Below are 24,710 nucleotides of genomic sequence, written 5' to 3'. Positions count from 1 at the left end.
AGCCATCCTCCTCCCAAACAAATTGGCCATCATTAAATGCTCCGCTCTCCTTTCAGATGCCTCCCTAATAACCCAGGGCAATAACAGGGCAGATACAGAAGCGAAATTGGCAGCACGCTAGGGGTCTAAAACCGTTTTCACTATGGAAAAACAAGTAGTTGTTAGCAAGCCAAAGATAGCAACGCCGGACACCCCAGACATGATCACTGTGCAGCACTTACAGGGGGACACCCCTGATTCATAAAAACAAATGTGGAAGGCGCACGGGTGTACGCACTCTGCGCTACACAGCCTCTGGGTTACTCCAGTCGGTCAAGTATGTATACCTGATTCTTTGTTGCCAATGCTTATTGACTGCCTACATTCTGACACCCACATTGGCAAGGAGGGAATGAGTAACATTTTACTGCGTACCTGGTGGCACCCCAGATTGGAGGAAGCAGCACAAGAAAAAGTACGGTCTTGCTTGATAGGCCAACAAACGAATGCTGGGAAAGGGGTGAAGTGCACTCCAGGCAACACCCCCTTGCCAGGTGGTCCTTTTGAATGCATACAACTCGACTTTATTGAATTACCGCGTGTACATTGGACAAGTACTGTCTTATTATTGTTGATGTATTTAGTAGATGGATTGAAGCTATTCGAAACACCAACAATAAGGCCTCAACAGTGGTAAAGTAATTGCTCAAAGATGTTATACCAAGGTTTGGGTTACCCCGACGGATACGTTCTGACAATGGCCCCCACTTCATAGAGAAAATAAATAAGGAATTGTGCGTGGCTCTGCATATCGAACTGCAGTTCCACTGCACCTACCACCCTCAGTCAGCAGTGCTCTCAGAGAGAGCTAACAGCACCCTTAAGAATACACTAACCAAATTAGTGTCAGAGACAGGTCTAAAATGGTTGAAGGTTCTCCCCTTACATTATACTATATGAGAATCACCCCCCACTCAGCCACCGGGGTATCGGCTGATGAAATTGTCTATGGGCACTCCGGGTAAAATCCCATGCGACGCCGCCTCCCAACCCACCACACAGTTTGACCTTAATATCATGGGGGATGAACTACAGAGGTATTTCAGACAACTTAAGTTCTCTTTAAAGTTTCTTCATTCTCAGGTGGAGAGTGCCTTTAAACCACCTCAAGGTCAGAACACGGAATTGCCTGACCTGAAAATCGGAGACTCGGTACTGATACGGGATTGGGAGCGCCCTAAACTGGGATCTCGGTGGAAAGGCACCTTCCAGATACTACTCCAAACACCGACAGCAGTGAAAGTAAAAGGCCAGGAACGTTGGATTCATCTGAGCGACTGCAAACGCTGGCCACTGGAGGAAAGATAATACCTTTTAAATTCGGAACTCTCACTTTAGCAGTACTCCTCTGTGGGCGTTAGAGGATAATTTGTTTTACAAAATACATATGCAGCTACATGGGAATCGCACCGTTTGTTACCCCTTGGCAGAGTCAGTAAAAGGCCTTTTTATAGCCCCACCAAGCTGGAGCCCCAGGGCCCTCTTAAAGAGTGAATTTTCAAAAACAAAGTGTTTCGGACAGATGGGAACTTACAGGAGGGTGCTGCCGGGTAAATGTTTGCAAAAAACAGTAACAGGACCTAGTAGTGCAGCCCACCACCAGTCCTTCTCCCACTGTTTCAACGGCAGAAGGGTGGGGTTGTGGGCTAGCAATTGTACAGCATACGATAGCATGTGCCGCCACTACCTGTACAGAGAGGAATTGCGTGTTTAAAGGGGGATGGTTTAGCTGTGAGTGCGCTGCCACCAGGTGTGCTACGTTACTTGCATTAGAGCGATGGGTTTGTGGAGAAGGGAACGGGACCCACGTGAAATTGTCCAATGTGTATTTAGAATGGCTAACCAGGGAGAATTACCTGAGGGAGCATGGGAGAAATGTTGCTGGGATCTCTTGGTATTCTCAAATGCCCAGTCCACGGCAATCGGGAAATGTAACCTGCTACCGGGCTAAGGAAGGTTATGTGTTACTCTTTAATGGCACTTACATCACAGCCACCCCCACTTTGCCAGCCTGGTTTGCAATAGGAACGATCGGGCCGGTCACGGTCCCCTGCTCCCAGAAGGCTCATGTCCGACGAAGACTTGTGGTGCGGTCAGTTAGTGAGGAGTTCTGTGAGGATTGGAGGGATCCTATGTCATTGGGATCTCCTTTAGCATCGTTAGGTTATGGATTCCCTAGTACTCTCTCTCTGGGGGTTTCGGCGGAACTATCTCCGCAAAAAAACCGGAACTAACTTATTTGTGAAATGGCTGCACTGGGAAACAGTACTATGGAGGACCTGAAGGCAGTGAACCTGGAACTGGCAGAGCTTCGACTTTATGCCCAGCAGACCCGGTATGCTGTGGACTACCAGTTGGCTCAGCAAGAAGGAGTATGTGCTATAGTTGGGGACAAATGTATCACCAACGTGAGAGACGAATCCTACAACATCTCACATGCCATTCAGGACATTCAGACGCAGGTAGATAGCTTTAGACGAGAATTAACAGGAGGGACAAGTTGGTTGGTGTAGCTGTTAGGAGGGTCGTGGGCATCATACCTGCTGCATGGAGCTGTGGGACTAATCGTGATTATACTAGTAGGCTGTGTGGTACTGGCGTGTCGAAATACCTGTTGCAATGTCCTTATTAATGAGATCTCGGCCCCATTCTCAGCGCCGCTCTGGTTTATCATGAAATGATAAAAAAAAGGAGGGAATGAGGAAGTGAAGGCTTAAGAATTGCAACCATACCTATAACTGGCAAACAAAATATATGTATATATGCATTTATATTTATTTAGCAAGGAATAGCAAGCTGATGACCCACTAGTTAGGTTGGAATGTTAAGTATGTTAACTGCCTTTGTTTCGGGTAACGAACCATTCCGATATGTCAGACGGTGGCGATACTGAGTGTAATTAACATCGAGGTGGAGGCTTGGTTTGAACAATGAAGGGTGATACCTGCCTTTGTAAGCCTTGATTATAACTCAATTATACTAAGACAAGAGGTGTGATAGCTGTCTCGTGATCTCTATAGATTGACCGAAACTCGCGGCGCCGTTTGCATGGGATGTGCGTGACAATTCCTGTATAAATGTCTGTCTGCCCTTTGTTCGGAGAGAACTCGGGAAGCGACTCTTAGTGAGTGCTGAAGAGAATTCTCCTAGCGGTGCACTGCTAATAAAGGTATTTGTTCGAATCGACCTTGTGGCACTGTGTTATTTACAGCGGACGGAATGGGAAATTGATTTCGGGACGACAGTAGAATATCACAGTCAGTTAGAACATTGGTGTAGTTCAGGATGACTGCAGTACTTTCAATCCAACAAAGAGGAAACTCTGAACGTTGAGTTGGCAGGTAGTCTGAGGTGGATCGCGGAAATACACCCACTGAGCCGGTTCTGAATGGAGAATGGTTATTGCTTAAAGATCGAAAGACTGAATTCCAAAAGGCGACCCTCAGGGAAGAAAGGTGTAACAGGAAACATATGGAAGGTGGAAAACCATGAAATATAGATGTAGTTAGGAACCGAATAATGCCGAAAGGAAACACTCACAAATTTCCTAAACAAGAAATGATCCTGAAGTTTGGGAATGTTTTCGAATTCAGCAAAGTATTACAGAGAAACTGGTCTGTAAAGCAATCGAAACGTTGGGAGCAAACGCGAGAACTGTTGAAGCAAGCTACATGAGGTTTAAAGTGCATGGACGAACAGTTGGCCAATAGCTTCAGTGATACGAAGCTTCATTGTGGTATTTTGAACGGATGGGTTCGGTCGCCACTTTGCCACGGTTGGGTGATTGGTCCATGCAATGTACTGACTGGTTCAACCAATTTTACTGCCACCCCCTCGATACTTTTCCCACCGTCACGCAAGTGAACCGTTGGCGATTACAAGAACATAAATTGACGATTATACATGTGCACAAGAAACATTAACAAGGATCGAATTAATATCGAAATAACGTGATGGATGGGCGACCGGTGTTTCTTTTCCTCTTTTCCTTTCTGTTATCAGTTCCAGGTCCTTAACGGCAAATGCAAGTTGAAATGGGAAACGGTTCTGATGGAACACGGAAGACACTTGGACAAGCGAGTGAGAGTCACTGAATAAGTTGCGACCTAAATGTGATATTTTGATAAATGTGAAAGATTTACCGGTGCAAATTATGAACACAGATTTCCGCCGATGGAGGAATCCACAACAAACATTTATCAAACCTAGTGAGGACTGATGGCAGGAGGCACTTGTCCACACACAATTTATGGACTTGCTGTGAACTTACTTCCTCGCTGAGGCATCGCGTATCCGTTCTCCCAGACCAGCTCTGTCCAGTAAACGTTACCTTGCATTCCCATGTGGATCAACATGAATTGCAGTCTGGTTAGAGCCAAGCATGGAAGACTTCTTTCATCTGTGCTCTCACATAATACAAACGGGAGACACTGGAACGCCACGAACGGTACTTGACAGGTCATATATTCGTAGGCATTCGGGTTTCAAAGGTGATGGAAGAACGAAGCTTCCTCATCTCTCATCCCATGCAAATTATTCTCCACAGTGTCAGCATTGCAGACGAATTTTCCAGTTGACAGCAGGCCTGAATGATCACCCAACAAGAATCAACGAGAAGATCCGCAGCTGCCTCCAAGACACGTATGCAAAATCCACTGCAGCGACCTCGGAGATATCCACCGATTATAGGAGCTGGTGGACAGATAGTAGGATACTGGTCGGCGAGAGGTAACTTATATCTGGTTTGAAAACTTCAGAACTACATTCAAAAATCACTACCTTGTTAATGATCAACAACTAACTCCGGCCACAGTGTGTGGGGGCTCCTTCAGTCAGGCCCGCGCCAAATCTGTGCCCTCCTGCACTTTTCTAACAAATGCCAAATGAATCTGGAGGAAGAACATCCATGAATATTTTCAATACGTTCTGCTTTTATCCCCCACCTGTGAAATTGGGACATTCATCACGTTCGTTCATCGTTTCCGATTGCCCCGCCGGCTGCGATGGTTATGCATTGCTGGGACGCTTTATCCGTGTTCCTGTCCTCCAAATCCGTGAGCTGACCTGTTCCATTAAATGCATTCATGTTTCCTGACCCACCGATGTTCAACAAAAGTCAGCAGCGGCTCGTTGGTCTAGGGGTATGATTCTCGCTTAGGGACGTGTTTGGGCTGATGTGCGAGAGGTCCCGGGTTCAAATCCCGGACGAGCCCTGTTTTATTTCAGAAACACCGATTTCCTTCGTAGTTCTTATCACTGTCGCAAGGTAATTGACTCATAATTGAGCAAGACAGGAGATGTGTTATGAGATGCAGGAGCTTTGTCTGCGCGGTGAGCCTGTGGTAAATCATGGATTTACATGTTGATGGGCGTTGTTGGAACTGATGTGGAAGAGCCGAAATAGTGAGGTGAAGCGAACACCTCTTACTTTTTTTTTTGGCCAGGACACGAGTGGCTCGAAGTTGCAGATAATTTAACCGACACTGACTGAAATTGTGCCCCAACCGCGAATTCAACGCCCTCGCTCACACCGGTCACTTTATTGTGTCGTCACTTTGGGATTGTGAGAGCTGGAATTTTTACTCTGACCTCAGCTTCTGCCGCCCAAGATTTTGTGTCGTAATCCTGACTTTCTGAAATCACTTGACGGATATGATTATTAGTTATAAGTCGACACTGAAAGGCTTGTTGGGGAATTGCACAAGGAAGAATTGATAACTGAAGGAATGAACACAATCCAGTAATATTGAGGTGGAAGTGACAATTCCAGCCCGGCTTTCATTTGCAGCGTTCATTATTTGCGGATATTTTCCATGTTCGATCAATTCAACAGTGGCCTGATTTGCAGCAGTCTCGTGAGTGGACCCAACTCCGCAGTATCATACACCAGTCGGCTAATTCTCAAAGAATCTACTTTGTCTTATTTCACGGAGCTTACATTAAGTATGAAGGGTTGCCAATAATCCTGATTCAAGTGTACAGGAGTACTGATAGAGAGGCGTATTCACCTAATGAGTGAAGTGACCACGATCTCACTCAAATGAGCAATAATCCGACAGCTCCATGATGATCAAGTAAATGAACCCTCTGGCGAATAACCTCAAATCCATGCAGTCGTCGATGCCGTCTGACGAATGGTCCAAACAGTTCGTGTGGGGTGACACCACTTGTCGTTACACGAGACTCAGACATTAAGACCTATCAGTAATGAACGAGAATTAATATTTTTTTACAGTCACTCACATGGGGGAATATTGGGGTACATCGGATGGACTTGACTGGACTGTTGAACATCGACAGGGACGGAAGGAACACTGAGGATGCATTAACTTTCTCTGCTCATCAAAATACACTCAGAAGTTGAAGGAACACACACGCCTGGTTCACTGTGAATGGAGGTCCCTGTTTCACGACGCAGGATCTCCACATTCATCCTTGTCGTGGTAAACTCGTTCACTCTCTGCACAGAAGCCAAGGACATCACTACACACTCACCTTCCGAACTAACGATGCAGAAAAACACAGCTCCAAACGGCGCGCTTTGTGATGGTATCGGAATAAAGATTCACCCCCTCACGGATCTTTCTTGCCGAAAACAAAATATTTTCAATACCCATCTCAGCGGCAACAACCACAACTCCGACAGAGTTTAACGGTGTACGGTTAAACGCAGCCAGCGCTGCGACAGCCAAATAGTTAAATCCATTGGCCATCCTTCATACAGGTTCGAACCCTGCCCGCAGCGATCACCCTTTAGACAACAGGGACCAGTCGTCCAACTGCCGCTGGTAGTTTTAACCTCTAGTCAGGATTTCCCATCCCTCGCAGATTGGGGCAGACTTTTGCCCCACAAGAGATTGGGCAACCTGGAGAAACAATAGATTCTGCAGTTGCTGGAGGAACTCAGCAGGTCAGGCAGACTCCATGGAGAAATAAACAGTCGACGCTTCTGCTCGAGACCTTCATCAGGACTGGTAAAGAAGAAGACATCACCCAGAACAATAAGTTCGAGGGCGGGGGCAGGCGAGTTCAGGAAAGAGGGGAAACATAACAGGGTGGGGTAGAGGTGGGGAAGAACTAAGAAGCTGAGAGGCTCTAGGTATAAGAGGTAAGGAGCTGATCAATAAGGAATCCGGTAGGAAAGAGCAGTGGACCATGGAATAAAGGGAAGGAGGTGGGCAAAGGACAGGCAGGTCATGAGAGCAGGGGAATAGATGGGCAAATCATGAGGGCGAGGATAGTGGAAATAGAAGGCTCATTTGCGGAGAGGGTCGAGTGGACAAGGTAATCGCTGAGAGAGCGATCCGTGCGTAAAGCGGAAAGGGGGGAGGGGAAGAGGTACCCAGTGGTGGGATCCTGTTGGAGGTGGCTGAAGCTGTGGAGAATGATGTGTTGGATGCACTGACTCGTGGGGTGTTGGAGAAAAAGAAAGGGTGGAGTTACCGGAAGTTGGAGAAATCGATGTTGAGTCCATCAGACTGGAGACCCTCAAGGCGAAATATGAGGTATTGTTCCTACAACCAGCGTTTGGCCTCAAGTTGTTAGTAGAGGAGGCCATGGATGGACATGTCAGTATGGGAGAGGAATGTGGAATTGAAGTAGTTGGCCACCGGGAGTTCCTGGCTGTTGAGGTGGACGGAGCGAAGATGCTTGAAGAAGCGGTCACCCAATATGTGTTTCGGGTCTCAACAATGCACCGGAGGCCGCACCGGGAGGACATTCGTTACAAGGCGCAAGACTCAAGGAATAAAATTCCCTCCGTACTAAAGCGGGTCTTCTGGTCTCCATCTAGGGGCGTGGGTCCCAATCGCACTCCTGACCTCTGCTGATTTTAACATTTATAGTTTTGACTTTTTCAGTCGAGATCAATTATTTCCAGTGACTAGGACCAGAGCGATTTGAGCAGATAAAGGAATGGGTATAAAGTCGTCGCGTGGTTTTCTCACAATGGATCGCAGTGCAACGGACAGAGTGCGGGCTTTGATGAGTGAGGGGGCGTTGGTGAGTAGAGTCCGTGGCTTTTTCTCAACTCTGGCCATTGATTGGACAAAGTGACGTTAGTCCAGTTTGGACAGGTTGTTTGTGACTGTTTTGTTAATATTTTGCTGAAATGAAGCGTGGGGACAAAGATTTGATGACATATTAAGTCCCGTTCCAAATTATACAACTCCGGGGAGCTCAGTCCCCTTGGTTTAGCACCTTACTGGATATGAGAATTCCGAGACGCTCCTTCCAGTCTGGGTGACCACGTCAGCGGGAGGTACCTGAAGGTCGGCCACTCGAATTGATCAAAGTTGCTTTGCCCCTGGCCTCAACATCTGGTCTTGGCAATTTCACAAAGCCTTGATATCCTTGATCATTCATACGTGCATCTACGTCCTCTTTAACTCGCCCAGTGACTGATACTTCACAACCCCAAATCGTAGAGAATCCCTTGCGTTTATTGTGACATATTTCCCGCGACCGTTCCTCTACGAATTATAGAAACACCTCAACGTCTCCTCAGTGATGGTCCATTAGAACCTCACGCGGTTCAGAAAAGAATACTCCTAATTCTATCATGTAAAGAACACAGTTTTAACATCATCAGCTGTTCGTTATAACACACTCAACCCGGTAATAAGGTTGATCCATGGTGTCTGAGCCGCCTGGAACGCTGCACTATCCTTCACCGAATAAAAGGAGGAAAACTGTACACATTCCTCCAGGGACGGCCTTACAAACCCGTACGATTTGAACAGATGTTTTCCTTATGTCTGTTCTTCAGTCTCCTTGCAAGAAATGACAATCAGTCAGTTGCTTCCCTCAAGACTTAATTCACCCGCCTGCGAACCTTCTGTGGTTTCAGACAGAAGGAAACCCCGTTTCCTTTCTATCCTCATTTGAATTTCTCTCAATTTTGATAATAGCTAATCCACCGAAGAGCATCTGCTAGCTGTTCGTTCTCCTGATTTTTAAACTCACTGTTGTTTCATAAGTTTAAAGTCCCAGTGTTAAGATCTATTACCAGCTTTTCACCTTGTATGATCTTGTGTTTGACTTAACAATCTCCTTCACTTCCCATGTTGACCGTGGGTGGTTCATCATTCTCACTGGTACACCCCCACATCCCGCAACCGGATTTCAGTTCTTTGATTCATGATCAGGTCTGCAGGGGTATGGTCCTGACGAATTCCACATTGACCATATGTCAGGAACTGCATACTGACAGCATGGTCGGTGTTATTTTGTTGAGGGAGGAAGTGTTTTCTCTGAATTAATGTAATTATTTTTTACATTTTATTTACAGCGTGGTAACAGGCCTTTCCGGCCCAACGAGTCCGCGCCACTCATTTTAAACCCACATTAACCTACCGGTACATCTTTGCAATGTTGGAGGTAACCGGAGCACCCGGAGGAAACCCACGCAGGCAACGGAAAACGTACAAACTCCTTACAGAAAGCGACGGGAATCGAACCCTAATCGCTGGCGCTGTAATAGCGTAGCACTAACCGCTACGTTACCGTATCTGAGAGTCATCTGTTTGAGTAAGAGGGAAAATAAAGTGCTGATGCATCGTGGGTTACTTGACCAATTTGGAGGGCCTCTGTTGTCTCTGACGTGGGTGAAATTTCAGTGGACCGAGGGACTGAGAAAGCTGGGTATTGAGCAGAAAATTGTGTTAAACTCGTGGTAGATTCAGTGGACTTGGAAGCGAGATTTTTACGAATGACGGACTGAGCTGAGCAGTTTAATCCAGATGACAGGCAGTGAACCGTTGTCTTTCGACCACGTGGTGATCTCAATGTTATTAAAGTCAGAGATAGTTCACTTATGTCACTTTAGTTTGTGCTGTAAATATCACAGGCTCAAAAAGAAGGATTGAAAGTTGTATTTTCTCTGTGACCGTGAATATCAGGCGATTGAGTTCCGAATATTCGAATGGAGATGTTTCCTCTTCTATTAAAATAGAAGTCCTTTCCAGCTGCCGTTCCAGTGTCAGAGACACATATTACCTCCGACGTTTCCGGCGATTACCTCCACGAAAGCAAAAAGATGTACTTCGATTTCGAGATACATGAGCTCTTTTCTGGTTTTGAGATAATATACTGTCCTATCCTGGCTGTTCTTGGTGTCATCAATAAGTTAGTAAATCGCTTTATTGTGCTATGGATTATCCTTAACCGAAATCCCGATTTGCGGAGATGGGATTCATCCCGTACTTCCTTTCGCTATGAATCTGTTCACGCTCAGCCGCTCCTTGCTCTGATCGTTATATCCAAACGCTCATTGGTGAGCTGCAACGGACCAGTAAATGGACACGTCAATCTTTTTTCAGCGCAATATGAGTTGACGGAAATCAACCATTATTGGGTTGCATTGTATGTTTGCACCTAACCCTTCAATATGACCTGACGGGTGTGTTTGTGTGTGGACTGGTTTATTGAACATGGCCAGAAACAGGAACGTGGACTGCGTGGATCAGATCAGAAGGGAAGTGGGTGATTGACAATGGTTCCCTGATCCAGCACCAGTCACACATGTTACCAGTGGACGTGGGTACCGCTTGCGCTGCAGTGAATACTGTTCTGTTGCAGTTTTCATTCCAGATTTACTTAACTGCCTTTCTCTTTGTCTTTTTATGGGATAGTTTACAACTGTATGTTTGAAGAGAATAGGCTACCACGCCATTTGGAACGGCTGGAGAATACTTTGTGGTGGGACTGCAACTGTCTCTGTCCCATCTCCAGCCCCATCTCCCTTCTATTGTTTGTGTTTATTGTGACTTGAATACATTGAAGCTTGAATCACTTTATTGATACAAACGTCCTTCATCTCGTGGATCTATGATCTACTTTCAACAGCTTTAATGTTCCACGTCAAACTAATTGGGTCAGGCATCCAACATAATGTCCGCAATGGTTCCATCATCCAAGGTAGATATGGTCTGCTTAAAGATAAAAATAACAATAAAACCACCAAAAGTTGTCGGAAATCTGTTCGCCCGCAAATAGCTCCGAAAATCTTTTAAATCCACATTCATCAACAGCAGTTTGAATGGATGTTTGTGATGATCTGCCTGGATACATACAGAAAATCAAATTACACAACAAGATTAAAGGTTTGGAGTAACTTTCGGGGAGTGGTTAACAAAAAATCTTCCCCTCATTAAAACAAACTAATTCTGGTTCCTTTATTTCAAGTGTGTATACCTCAGCAGCAGAACCGACAATTGCATTCGATTTGAAAGTGGGCAACACAATCTGAGATTGGAATTATACAACCATAATATCAGCTTCAGCATGTTTCTCTTCAGACAGATTTCTGCACCATGAAGGATTTCTGTCACATGAAGCTCTGCTTCTTCAAGATTATTTTTCGACTACACGAAAATGCTGAGATTGTTCTCATTCTGTCTTGTTCATTTGTGTCTTTCGTTTTTCTCACAGTTAACCTGGTGACGATTGTGGTCCTGTCTGGGGGAAAGTGCGGTCTCTCCAGGTGTGTCATCCGGTACCTGTTGGCCATGGCAGCGGCTGATCTGCTGGTCGTTATCCTTGGTCGGCATTGAGACAAATTCCAATTGTTCAGAGCATGATTGTTGTGAATACCATCCCTATGAGTCACGCTGTCCTGCTTCACACTGCACATAATTTTCCGTCTGGTTCACAGTCACATTCTCTTTTGTCCGATTTGTTGCCGTTTGTTGCGATTAGCTGAAAGCTTGGTGTTTCCACCAAGAAAACGGTGGACTGTGCAAGAACAATCTCACATCGAGGCAGCTCCACACAAATACAGAGACTGAGATACTGATAGACACAGTTAGACACTCATAGAAAGATGCAGGCACAGTAATAGCAAGAATAAGACACACTCGGTGATGGATCCAAATACAGCTGCAGTTGGAGTCAGTGAAAAGTACACCGAAGAGATGGGGCAGGTGCACTCTTACACAAATAGAGGGACAAGTACACTCAGACAGGAGCAAGCAAAGGCAGCTACAAAGGGAAATGCATTCACTCACACATACACAAACACACAGACACACACACACAGACATGCACATACAGATACACACACAGACACATAAAAGAGACACTCAAATACACACACGCAGACACATGCAGCCAGACACACACACAGGCATACACACACACACACACACACACACACACACACACACACACACACCACACACACACACACACACACACACACACACACACACACACACACACACACACACACACACACACACACACCACACAGTTACTCAGCAAAGCATTTGTAGAATACTAAATTGAAGAAAATAACAGAGCATAGATAGAAGCGTATTGCTGACAGATAGCAATGGCACGGACAATGTGAAAGGAATACACTGGTTGCGCGCATTTTAATATTAAAATACTAATTCCTGTGATCAATGCAGATTTGGCATGAAACGATGATTTCAGAACACTGTGTATCGCTTGTAATTGCTGCTCACATTTTTGAACACGGAGATAACTCTTTCCAGATTTCAATATAAACCGGTTGCATGATCAACTTGACATCTGTGCGGACCTCCAGAAAGTCGTTTTGGTGAGTGGGAAAAGTGATTGAACAAAATAAATCTATTTTAATTCGGAAGTGCTGTCGAGGTTCTGTTTAACAGAAACATGGAAGTATTACAGTGGAACTGAGGACATTGTGCCATCGGCGATCTCCTCACACTTTGCAGGAAAAATCCGACTTTTCCCTCCCTCCGGCTTTTCCTCGTAGTTATTGCGAATCTTTTAAGCGGGAAGGGGTTCCTTCAACAGTTTAATTTGCAAGCGAGGGCTGCTATCTATTCAAACATCCGGGTATTTTTTTTCAATTCTTCTCAAGTTCCGAGTCAAATAAATCTGCTCAAGTCACATTTTCCTGAGGTAAGTTAAACATAAAATATCACAAAATTTAGCTGTTACTGAACCATTGGCGCGACGAAGGTGGAGCTTTCTATGTCCTCCTTACATCCTCTTCCATAAGTTTTTTTTCCTCGTTAATCTTGTATCTCTTGGAATATTCTGAATTTCAACTTTTCATAAATCATAATGTATTAAAATGAATAATCTCCACGACATCCACGGTGATTGGTCCTCTATCTACAAAGACCGAAAGGGAAAACCTGAAGAGAGCACAAATATCCGGCTGATCCAAGAGCTGACGTTCCAAGTTACAGCTCTGCTGGGGTGTTCTCAGTAAATAGGTTACACGCTCTGCCTTCGCATTTGCGTGTCTCTCGGGGTGGCCAGAACGACGGTTAATTAAAGTACAGATTGACTTTATTTGTGGAGGATTGATGGTGGCCATGATTGCCCCACACTCCCACTGTCAATTTGTAGACAGCACGTGTCCAAATGGAAGACGAGGTGTTGTTCTGCACATGTTCATTGGGTTTTGTTACAGCAGTGCAGGAGGTCACAGGCAGATTATTCGCTGTGGGAGTGGGATGTTGAATTACTTTGCGGACAACTGGAAGTTCAGCGTTACCCCTGTGGACTGAAAGCAGGTTCTCTGCAAAGCGATCAATCAATCTGGTCTGGTTTCTCCAATGTGAACACCAAATTCAGGACATTGGATTGGAAGGTTGACTCCCTGCTTCACTTGAACCGATTATTTGGACACCTGACTTTTGAACAATAAGGTGTCCAACCTGAGTCGGCGATTCGCCAAACAGAAGATTCGTTAATTTGCTGGATTTTCCGAATATTTCTCGTAGCCACGCAATCTCCTCCACTGTCCAGCTTTTCTTTATGAAATGGATTGAGATACAATTTCCAGGTTCAATATTGCAAGCAATTCTGGTCCAGTGCCACGTTCTCCAGTGTTGAACATTCTTGACAGTGTTGTCGTTTCATGATTGGTCTCCCCATTTGTGCGGGCAGTGCCTTCAGTCGGAGCCGAACTAGCTCAGTTGGGAGAGCGTTAGACTGAAGATCTAAAGGTCCCGGGTTTCGGCATTTTTTAAAAATATTTTCTTTGAATGTTGCTGCCTCACGGCACAATCGACGCGGAAGATTTATCAGTGGGCTGATACCTGGGTTGACATAGGTACTTCCAGTTTCAATGACATGACGGCGATTTCTATTTTATCTCAAATCGTATGTTCCTTCTTTAATGGGTGCGAAGTTTCACAGCTGGTGTGTCCTCCCCTGCGGTCCGACCTGCTGAAAATGCCGCACACTCCACCATCATAAGTCCAGCTTCCCAGCTGCCGCTCCTCCCAACACCACATCGGCACAAAAAGCATCGGGGACTTGGAACAATGTCCCGGAACAAAATGCGCAGAATCGCAGACCCTGCGACAGGGGGGCATGTTCACCCGCCCTTATTCAGGAGACAGGATGTTGGAATCTGCTGCTCTATCTCTGACTCCGCCACTGTCTGCTGGGAGAAAGGACCTTCTAGTTGTTTCAACGCGAGAAGATGCGGGAGAGCAACTGGCCGCAGACGCTTTGTGTCATGTACCAGGAGGTGCCTGTGTCATTGTCATTACGGCCGGTGATTTCTCCGGTGAATCGGATTGACGAAGCCTCAGGTGTATCATAGAAATTCGAAATGGTTGAAAAGAACATCGGTCCGATTGCTTGCCAAGTCTCACAGTGGATTGCTGACAAACAGTACGGGTTAAAAGAGCGACAGTTTTTGACTTACCGTTTCTCGCCATCACACAACAGCCACTGAGAGTGGAAATATGCACTTTTCTGTAAACTGATTCTGAGGAGTTCCACCTCCCCCTTTGTTTTCGTTCACTCCCGTGTCCTCTCGCCCATTCTCTCTCCTCTCTCCTGCCCTCATGACGAGTACATGCGGTAACCGGAGTACATGCGGTGCTGCAAACCGTTTTCGAAAAGGACGGGGTTTGAATGGGTTGTTTTGAACAGATCGAACAGATGTGGTGGAGGGCGTGAGCGGTAGAATGGACCAAAAACTTAAGGTCGGTAAAACGACCGTGACAGCACTTGAATCTATAATCTACTGATGCCTTCACATCAATCACCGAAGTCAGACGCCTTCTACATGAGGCCACACGGTTCCTTCCTGTTCCAGGATGCTGGAAAAAGAATTGAGAATGATGCTGGGGCCGGCGTTCTGTGAGAAAGCGAGAAGAAGGAAGCGCGCATTTTTTCAAGCACACAGACAATTAGCTGGTATGAAGTGTTTTGAGACGTCGCATATTCCCGTGACGGAACTGAGAGAACTCCCTGAAGAGGAGGAGTCTTCATTTCTGATCGAAATTTTATTAGTCCGCTTTCCCCGTTTCACCCCTTTCTGCTGACGGATACGAAGGTTGCACGCTGGTTCGCTGCGATGTGTGGGGAGAGCTGTTTCAGTGTCGTAACCAGTTGTGAATGAAGCAGACTACCTGAGGCAGGCGTGACGCTCCCTTCTCTGTCTGTCATCTGAGGCACCACACGGTTTCCCTCATCCACAACACCAGTATTATAACGATAACGTACTCAGGGTCCTGGATTCCAACACTATGTAAAGGACAGGTGGCATGAGGTGGGATGGTTTCGACGCTCCATCGTTAGCCTGTTATTGTTCCTCTCGTTAGTTGACAGTAACTGAGGTAACATAGTTAACCGTCATCTTTCCTTGACACCTATGTGGGGGCGTGTTGAGTTGACAAGTGTCGCAGACAGAAGTTTCAGCAATGTGTCAGTAACTTAGAATCATTATCTTAAATTGTCTGCAGTTACATTTTCACAGGATCTGAAATATCGTTTGAAAATTACAGTAAATAAAGAACAGTGAAACCCGGGAATTACCTGCCCAACCTTTTCATCCAGAGATCCGTAGAGTCCAGGACCCGCACCACGAAGGTTCAGTAGTGGTACAGCAGTTCCTCGTTGAAACTAAGTTCAGAGTGATGTCGCCCACAGGGATGTACGTTGGGAGCTGGGGAATGAAATTACGATGGGGATACAGAGACTGCAGATGCTGGAGTCTGCAGCAGCACACAGAAAGCTGGAGGAACTGAGCTGGTCAGGCAGCATATATGGAGGGAAATGTTCGTCCAGCGTCTTTTGCTGCTCCAGATATTTCCCAGCATATATGCTGCACACCAGCTGAGTTACTCCAGCGCTTTGTGTGTTCAAAGAGATAAAGATATCAGAGCAAGATCTCGTGTGTCTACATGTGACATGAAACATTTCGTACATTATTATGGAAAGGCTCGATAAATTACCTCCTTCGGTTTGCACTCACCCCACTACAAACATATTCACTTTCAATTATTTCAATATTGGAGTCCCAACGAACATCAAGACGCCAGGTATTAGAGGCAAAACTTTCTCCGTCGTCTTTGAGCGCCTCGGTTGGGATGATATACTGCTGTATAGATGTCAATGTTATTCACTTTAGGAGCGTTCGACTGTTGATATTCACAGATGTAATCATTGGCTTCTTGGTCCAGTCAACAAACTGTGGAAAAATGAAAGCTCAGATCTACTCCTCGCATTTTCTGATTGATTGGCGGAAAGTCGAAAGCGATGAATCAACTGCTGAAGACATTGTGGGACATTCTGTTGTGAAAGAGAAAAACATCATAAAACTGAAGAAAAATCAGAGCATCACATGGTAGGTTGTTAACACCGCAGGATGTGTAAACACAGGTTTGAGTCCAGTGGAATGAAATGGTCCAGTGCTGCATGGATAATGAACGTTCTGAAGGACAGGGAATTAGGGTAGGGTTGGTTTCGAGACTGGAGGATTGGCTATCGCAAGACATCTGGGGATAGAGCTGGGGCTATTGATTTTTTGATAGATATGGGTAAGTTTCAGTGCAAGATTTACAAGTCTGCCGAACTTACCATGCGTTCATGCAGAGCAAGAATTGCGGAGCATTAACGGTAATACTTGCACGAAGACATTGAGAGTCTGCCTGAATCAGACCATGGGGATGCATCCACTCTAAACCATTTGCTTTCTAGTCCTTCATCCTTTCCAGTCCGTGTGTGTTCTGGAATTATGCTGTCCCTGCACTCATTCTGCAATTATAATGTTCCTCTGCATCTTTACTCCACCGAGAAAATGCGATTTATTACCTCCTCTGCATCTCCATGCTGAAAGCGCAGATTGCTGCCTCAGTCCAAATGAGCCCCGATCACTCCACAATTACCCGCATGCCTCCAAGGCCTTAATAAATTCCTGTGGAGCTTTTAGTTTTTCTCACTTGGACAACCAGGACTACCTTTTGCAATGATTTCCTCACTTTTTGTCCGTTTAATTATCAGTGACAGGTTACCATACACCATTCCCATAATGAATGTAAAATGTCTGTCCATGAAGGTGCAACCATGTCAGCAGAAATGTAACCTGAGATAACAGAACAGTCGAAAAGTGAAAACAATACTGAATGATGGTTGTCGGAAGTTAAGGAACAGGTGAAGGAAAATCGGCAGTTTCACCTGTCTCTCACACAGCAGTGATGAAGTCGAAAGCAACATTTCATCGCACAGTGTGTTCCATGTTAACGTGGAACCTGTCTGGCAGCGTTTGCTGATTGGTGTTCTTCAGTCCGAGCACTGACCCGCCCTTCCGTAGTCCCCTGTATATCACGACCTGGACCATTCTCGGATTGACCTGTCTTCGGTCCAAAATCGGTGACCTCGTACGTTGATCTGCCTGGCTCTGTGTTCAATCGCTCCTCACGTCCCCTCTGCAGGAAGGTTTCAATTGCACCCACTTCCCAAAATGTGCATTCTGCTCCCTCTTCAGAAGTTTCCAATGTCTACATCCGCTCGTTATTCACCTCTGCGAACAGCTGGAGGAAGTCAAGGGGACGGGCGAAACCGGTATTCACCCCATTTTCTCTCGACTTTTCATTCCATTCTCATTCCACCAAATCTTATTGCAAACTTTTCATTTCATGACTCACAAACCATAACGGTTTGTGTGAAGGTGAGAAAATTTGGAGTCTTGGAAGTTTTTAAGTGAACGCTTTTAAAGCTCGTTACCTAAACCAACAGCTTACGACGAGGATGGGATTCGAACCCATGCGTGCAAAGCACAATGGATTAGCAGTCCATCGCCTTAACCACTCGGCCACCTCGCCTGTTCTGCACAATCGACCTATGTTTTTTAACTCAAACAATCTTCTTCTATGTCCCACACATTCACTTTCACGTTTTCCTTCTATAACAAGTTACATTTTTTGGTCACCTTGACAAGAATTTTAATCCGTTCCGAATCATAAAGGTTTAGCTTTTTTTCAGATTATCGATTTGTATCGTTTCAGTGCAATCTATAATTTCCCCAATCAGTCGCGGCTTAATTGCTTTTATAAAGTGCTTTTGGGCTTTGCGATCATATATTATATATTGAAATAAATACAGCGGGAAGGTTGTGAAACTGCATTGAATCTCATGACAATTGTCATAAGATTTAATACAGTTTCACAACCTTCCCCAGACAAACTGCCAATGGTTCCGACATATCTTCCTTTGCTAAGTTTGCTGTCAGATTCAGCTTCAACCTTCTTTCTCCTGGCGAATGAAACCTTCAATCCATATGAGAATCCGGTGACAGGTTGGAGCAGAATGTTGACGTCCTTGAGACCTCCGGGCTAACAACCCTGCTGTGCCATTTATAGCGTCTCCCTTTCTGCGTTACACTGAAGTGCATCAGGTCACACTTCCCATTCTTGGCAGAGCAAAGACAAGGGCATTCCCAAATTCAGGATAATGTCGGATCCGGTAAAGCTGCAGGATACGTGCAGTGATATGTGGGAAGAAAGTGAAGAATTTAGAGTTCGCGAAGTATAACATTGTTATGTATTTGGAAAGTCCACGCTGTTGCAGGATATAATGAGCTTCACTCGTTTTTTTTTATCTTTGGGAAGCGGATCGCGCAGTTGGTCTTCGATTAACGTGCACGAATAGGGAAGTTTCGGATATGGGCCAAACACAGGCAAGTTGGACCTGCTGATACCGGCACCTTAGTCCACACGGTCGAGGTAGCCGAAGGGCCTATTTCCGTGTTGTGTGACTCTCTGAGATCTTCGGGTTGTCGACAGAGCAACAGCTGCATTTAATTGAATATATGTCTGATTGTGTCCCTTTCACTCCTCTTGATTTCTGGAAAAACAGAGATTTAACAATGTTACCAGAGAAACAAAGGACTGCAGATGCTGGAATCTCTATGAAAAACTATAATGCTGGAGGAATTCAATAGACCAGGCAGCATGCGTGGAGTAAAACAGGCAGTCAACGTTTTTCAGAATATTCCTTCAGAACGTTTCCGCCTGGTTTCGAACGAGCGGCCTCTCCCGTGGAAGGCGAACGTGATAAACACTACACTACAGAAGCACTGTCGGACACTTCCTCTCGACTGCAGCAGCAAGTCTGAACATCCCAATGCCCAACGGACACTGCCAGATGGTTGTGTGCTTCTGCAGCACGAGATTGGCGGCTGAAATATCTGAAAAAAAAACACGTTCTCTGCCACAATAAAGGATGGAATCCATCGGACCATTCCCGCTGATCCCAACACCCGGGGATAATTATGTCGCTAAATAACGTGACTCCCGCTGAATCAAGGCGAGGGGTGCGAAGTACACCAGACATTTCACAGAGCGTTCCTTTATGTGTGTGAGAGACGGAAGGAGATAGGTATAAATCTCACAGACGAAAGGGAAACAGTAACAGAGAGAAATTAACAACAATGACGTCCACTGAGGGGTCTGTGGGAGAGAAACGGAGATGGAGACGAGGAGTGGAAGAGTTGGAAGGAGCAATAGCGGAAAACTCAGAGACAGCGAGATCATGATGGAGGCGATTGCGTTCCATGCCGGGTTCTCGATACTGAACTGGTCATGTCCCTCGTCCGGCCGCCGCTGGGAATGAATGGTCGAGCAGATGTTCAAACTAAAATCGCATTGCATGTTTATTTATAGCAATATCTTTGGGCAGCTGCGGTCAAGGTGAATGGTAACGGCAGGAAAACGCACTGTCCTCACAGCCTGGAGCATCAGTCAAAGTGGTGTTCCTGGCCAGGATCGAAACTGGGGACCTTTCGCGTGTGAGGTGAACGTGACAACCGCTACACTACAGTAAGCGCCGAACGCTTTGTCATTTACACTAAGGGCTTTCATGGAACGCTGGCGTGGGAAGAGGCAGATTTGGCAATGTTTCCTCCGTGTTCAAAATGTCCACCAGCTGGTGAATAAATGGGCTCGTCCGGGATTTGAACCCGGGGCCTCTCGCATGTTATGTACTTCAGAACCCGAAGCGAGAATCATACCTCTAGACCAACGAGCCCACATCTGTCTGTTAATAACAATGACACAATGAAACAGTTCAAATTTAGTTGTTGGAAGCCCACTGTCATTTCTGTTGCTGAATGTCGCAAACAGACGGAGATGAACAAGGAAGGAATGAACAGGAGAATGAAGAATATTCTACACTGACCATCACCAGAAAAATTCACGAATTAAGAAGAATCCCTTTCTTCACAGAAATAAGTGAAGTAACTTCAGAGAAGATGGAAGAGAAGAAGGTGGAACAGAGAAGAAGAAAATACGAGAAGATCAAACTTTGAAACAGAATTATTATTATTGCATAACCCTGTTAGAAATCCCAAGGTCATCGAGAAATGCAAGTTGTATCGTTATTAAGTATCTTCTCATTTCCGTCTCTCGCTTCTCGCACAGAGAACAAACAACAACATGAATGCAGTTCATTGCTGCTGCGCTCAGTGTAATTTGAGGATGACCAGACAGTTTCGGAGAAACATATTCTGGAAAAAAATGTGCACTGATTTTTTTTTTCTCTTTATAAGGAGAGACCGGTGCAGTTCATGTGGAATAATTCACACACAATGGTAATATCCTCCGTCAGAAAGAAAGTTCGGCGGAATTGAAACCCTGTTCCACGATAAGTTGCCGATGGGATGTGAGTGGCGGCGACAGCTTGTACTTGTCACATACAGCAAGCAGAGCGGGTCGTTGGTCGCAGGGAACGTCACACAATTTCACTTCATTTAAAGCGCCAGACGAGGCGGAAATCTCGGTGTCCAAGCCTAGTACATACAGAATGGTATTAAAGAACGCATGGAGTCACTTCTCTCGTCCTCGCAACGGTGCAGAGACCGACAGATTTATACCCAGACCTGCTTGAGAACCAGAATTCAGAATACTGGTCTTTTCCAACGTCATTCGAGGAGAAATGTGTTCCCGGAGGTGAACAAATTCGAACGATCAGCCACCCCCCTCGCTGGAAGCAAAATCATGACAGTTGCGTTGCCGTACCCTTTGCTGTTGTCTCGTTCAACGGGAAAATGAACAACTGGTTTCAAAGTCCTTCCCATTTAAGGCGGTTGATAAACGCCGGTAAAACATTAGTTTTGTTCATTTTATTTGTCATGAGGACTTATTATGAAGTTGTGGTGAGATCACACATAAAGAGCTGAGTGTGGTGGCGAGGTGGCGGGAGAAGGATTGAGGGAGGTGCAAATGGAGGCGAGGCAGTGTTCGGTAGATCAGGCAGAATTGGCGCTGTGGAGAATCCATTCCTGGATCCGGTGACACAATGGTCAGAAGTGGGTGGATCCTGAATCTGAAGAAATGAGCAGTATCTGATGCAATTCCCAGCCAGATGATGCACAAAAGCTGGTAATGCAAGTTACATCTCATTGCTACATCTGTCTGACGGCGCGTGAGGTCCGTGGCCTCACTGGTCAAAACGCCTGTCTCGGGAATAGGAGGTCCTGGTTTCAAGTACCAACGGAGCCGTTCATTTATGAGGTGAATTGCCGTGTGATGAAGGCGGGTTCCATGCAAGCACAGCCAATTAGGCACCTCCAATCATGAAACTAAATGCTGCAAAAAGGAAGAGAACAAATCAAAACTTTCAGAAATGCTACCGGTCTTGCAGTGTTTGTGGAGAGAGAAACATGGGCGATCTGTTCAAATACATTACTTTTCCGATTACTTTGCTTTCAGTTATCTTGTGTTCCACTGTGTGTTTTTGTTTAGGGTGATAATCGTTTGCATAACGCGGGTGTGTCCTGCTTTGTGAACTTGCCCTTGTCCTGTTGACAAACTGGTTCACACCGTGGTGCACAAGTATTTTCTACTCAAACGCCGGCTATTTTGCTACTTATTTCAAAACACCAGACAGGCTGCATTACAGATATGCGTTGGAATGCACACGGATATTAAATACTTTTACACCCATTTGCTTCGTATAAATGTGGGCCACGATCAGTGCACGTCTTCAAACTCCCCGCTAACTCGGGACTGTTCTGCGGCCCCGCAGTGATACCGTTGACCACAGCACCAATGCAGGATCAACACCGCTGTGATCTGTGCTTGTTAGATATTGTTCGGAAAAACATTTCCCGATGTATTTTTAATAGTGCAACAGAAAACGCTCTTGTAAGGGAAGAATTTCACCCAATAGCAGTGGTGGGATTCGAACCCACGCCTCCGTGGAGACTGGAGATTTAATCCAACGCCTGAGACCGCTCGGCCACACTACCGCACAACTAAAATTCCATTTTCATTCATACACAATTGCGCATATCGGCTGAGCATGTTAATCTTGGTAGTTTCTTGCCCTCCGTGTGTGCTTTGAAATTCGCTCTCCCAGATCCTTTGATTGAGGCTTGATGCGTTTACCATTTTTCCAACTCATCCAATACTTCTTCAAAACAGATCGGAGAGAGCAGTGGTAAACGGTTGTCACGTCATGCAGGGTAGCAGACCACGGTGTTTTCCAGACGTCAGTGCAGGGGCACTAATTTACCTGAATATTCTCAGTTTGGACATGGGTCTGCAGGGTTAAGCTTACACATTCCCAGCGGATGCAAAAGGTGACCTCACCACCCTATCTGACTGTGTTGTCACGTTCAGTAACCTTTGGACTTGTACACCAAGAGCTCCATAAAGTGTCATCTCAATCTTCTTCAACGAGATGAAGAAATCCCAGTTTCCTCAGCCCAACATTGCCAATGAAATCATTGACATTGGCCACGATTCCAGAAAGTCTCTGCTCAACCGTCTCTGGGATATTCATAACGGTTCCAAACTGCGCCAACAGATGTGCAAAGCAACGTCCAATGTTGGCCCAAACACATTTTATGAAGTCTTCATGATTCAATGCCGGTTATTCCCTGTTGACTTCTCAGCAAATAGCAAAAGGTGGAACAAACCAGAAACTGCTCCGTCAATACTCTTCTGCCGAGTCGGTTAGGAGTCAGGGATTTTAATATAAAGAAGTAATTAAGATTATCGGGTTTATGGGGGGTTCAGGTACCAGCTAATCTCGGCACTTGAGTATTGTGAGGAGACAGATTTCTGTGATGAAAATTGACGTTACTTTCTGAACTACCGCAGACGTATCAACAGGAATAAGGACACCCTGGTCACTCATCGAAGAAGGTCACGGGTGACCAGATTGTCTGCTGAATTCCGAATTCCCGACGTTTGCTTCTCCCGGCTTTCACTCCCAGCCGCTCAGATGCCCTCTCCCCCTCACCATCTGCCTTTTGCCCCTCACCACTACCAACCTTCCGCCTTCACTTCGATTCTCAGTCCGTGTTGAGTGAACTACTCGATTATTTCAAACCATGTCCTGGATTTCAAGATTTTACACACTGTCGGTGACGTCATCACCCAGTCGAACTCTGATCTTTTTTATCATTGTAACAAGTGCGGATAAAATACCGACTCTGGTGGAACTTGAACCCACAACTTTTGAATTACTTGATAACTCAGCAGTAGAAGTCCAACACGCTATCCATTGCGCCACAATCACCCACTGTGCTGCATATTGATAATGTTACTGATGATCAAATCGCAAATTGTCAAAGGCAAACTCTCATCCCCTCTTTTTTATTTTTTTAATTGAAGAAGTGGCAAATCCAGTCCTCCAGTTCCCATCTAATTGCAGCACCGGATTCCTCAATGACGTTTTGCAAAATATTGCGCAGCATGCATTTCTGATGCAGCATTTTACCGTAGGGTCAGAGATACCTGGGTACGTTTGACATCCCCTAGAGGCCGTTGTGGTGAAAAGCTTCTCCCGTAGCAGTCGAATTTCGGGGAAGAGGACATGCGCAGTTGTCAGCGTGAGGTCGCCGTGAGCACACTGCCGTCTCCTGCACGCTGACGGCAGAATTCGGGTATCCTTTCAAATTCCGCAAGGATTAAACTAAAATTCAGAAGAGAACCCACAAGGTGTCACTGCTTATAGTCCCCGTTCTCTGAGTTACAGTGTTTTCACTTACCCTGACGAAACCCAGGTTAACATCTCTGAATAGGTAAAGATTCTCGATTCTTTCCCTGAAACAGGCCTCCTGATGCATCAGTTGACAGACGTAAAGAGACGAAAGATCTCATGAAGCGTCGAAAGGCGACTGACATTCGGTGATAATTGATGGAGAGAGCAGAACATTGTGCAGTGATTGAAATGGAAAGACCTTAGAGGAAGCAGCAAATTAATTGACTTGGCCATGGCTGCATAAGGTTTGATCAGAAAAGAGGAAAATACAGAGGAAAAGCGTGTGGAAGAAAAGTGGAATAAAACTGTGTTCTCAGGGAGAAAAAAATAACTGAAAACTATTGGATTGTGAGCATAGTGGTCGAAGAAATGCTTCCCAAGCACAGGGTAGAAAGAATAACCCCTGAGCCGTCCTTCAAATCGCCGCACCATTCAGTTGC

At 45.6% G+C, this 24,710-nt stretch overlaps 4 non-coding genes across 4 annotated transcripts; 1 reads left to right on the top strand and 3 right to left on the bottom strand.

Annotated features, from left to right (window-relative positions):
* The first annotated feature begins 5,163 nt into the window (after positions 1 to 5,163).
* Positions 5,164 to 5,252, top strand: trnap-agg (transfer RNA proline (anticodon AGG)). Its single transcript is given in 2 exon segments — positions 5,164 to 5,199; positions 5,217 to 5,252. It is a non-coding gene; the product is annotated as a tRNA-Pro (tRNA).
* Positions 5,253 to 18,022: 12,770 nt separating this feature from the next.
* Positions 18,023 to 18,104, bottom strand: trnas-gcu (transfer RNA serine (anticodon GCU)). Its single transcript has one exon. It is a non-coding gene; the product is annotated as a tRNA-Ser (tRNA).
* A 2,114-nt stretch (positions 18,105 to 20,218) lies between these two features.
* Positions 20,219 to 20,307, bottom strand: trnap-cgg (transfer RNA proline (anticodon CGG)). Its single transcript is given in 2 exon segments — positions 20,219 to 20,254; positions 20,272 to 20,307. It is a non-coding gene; the product is annotated as a tRNA-Pro (tRNA).
* A 2,139-nt stretch (positions 20,308 to 22,446) lies between these two features.
* trnaf-aaa (transfer RNA phenylalanine (anticodon AAA)) lies at positions 22,447 to 22,528 on the bottom strand. The gene has a single exon. It is a non-coding gene; the product is annotated as a tRNA-Phe (tRNA).
* Between the last annotated feature and the right edge of the window lie 2,182 nt (positions 22,529 to 24,710).

Source organism: Pristis pectinata, chromosome 29, assembly GCF_009764475.1.
Source record: "Pristis pectinata isolate sPriPec2 chromosome 29, sPriPec2.1.pri, whole genome shotgun sequence".
In the NCBI taxonomy this organism is placed as follows: domain Eukaryota; kingdom Metazoa; phylum Chordata; class Chondrichthyes; order Rhinopristiformes; family Pristidae; genus Pristis; species Pristis pectinata.
The sequence above is the reverse complement of the archived record's forward strand: the minus strand, read 5'-3'. Positions and strand labels throughout refer to the sequence as shown.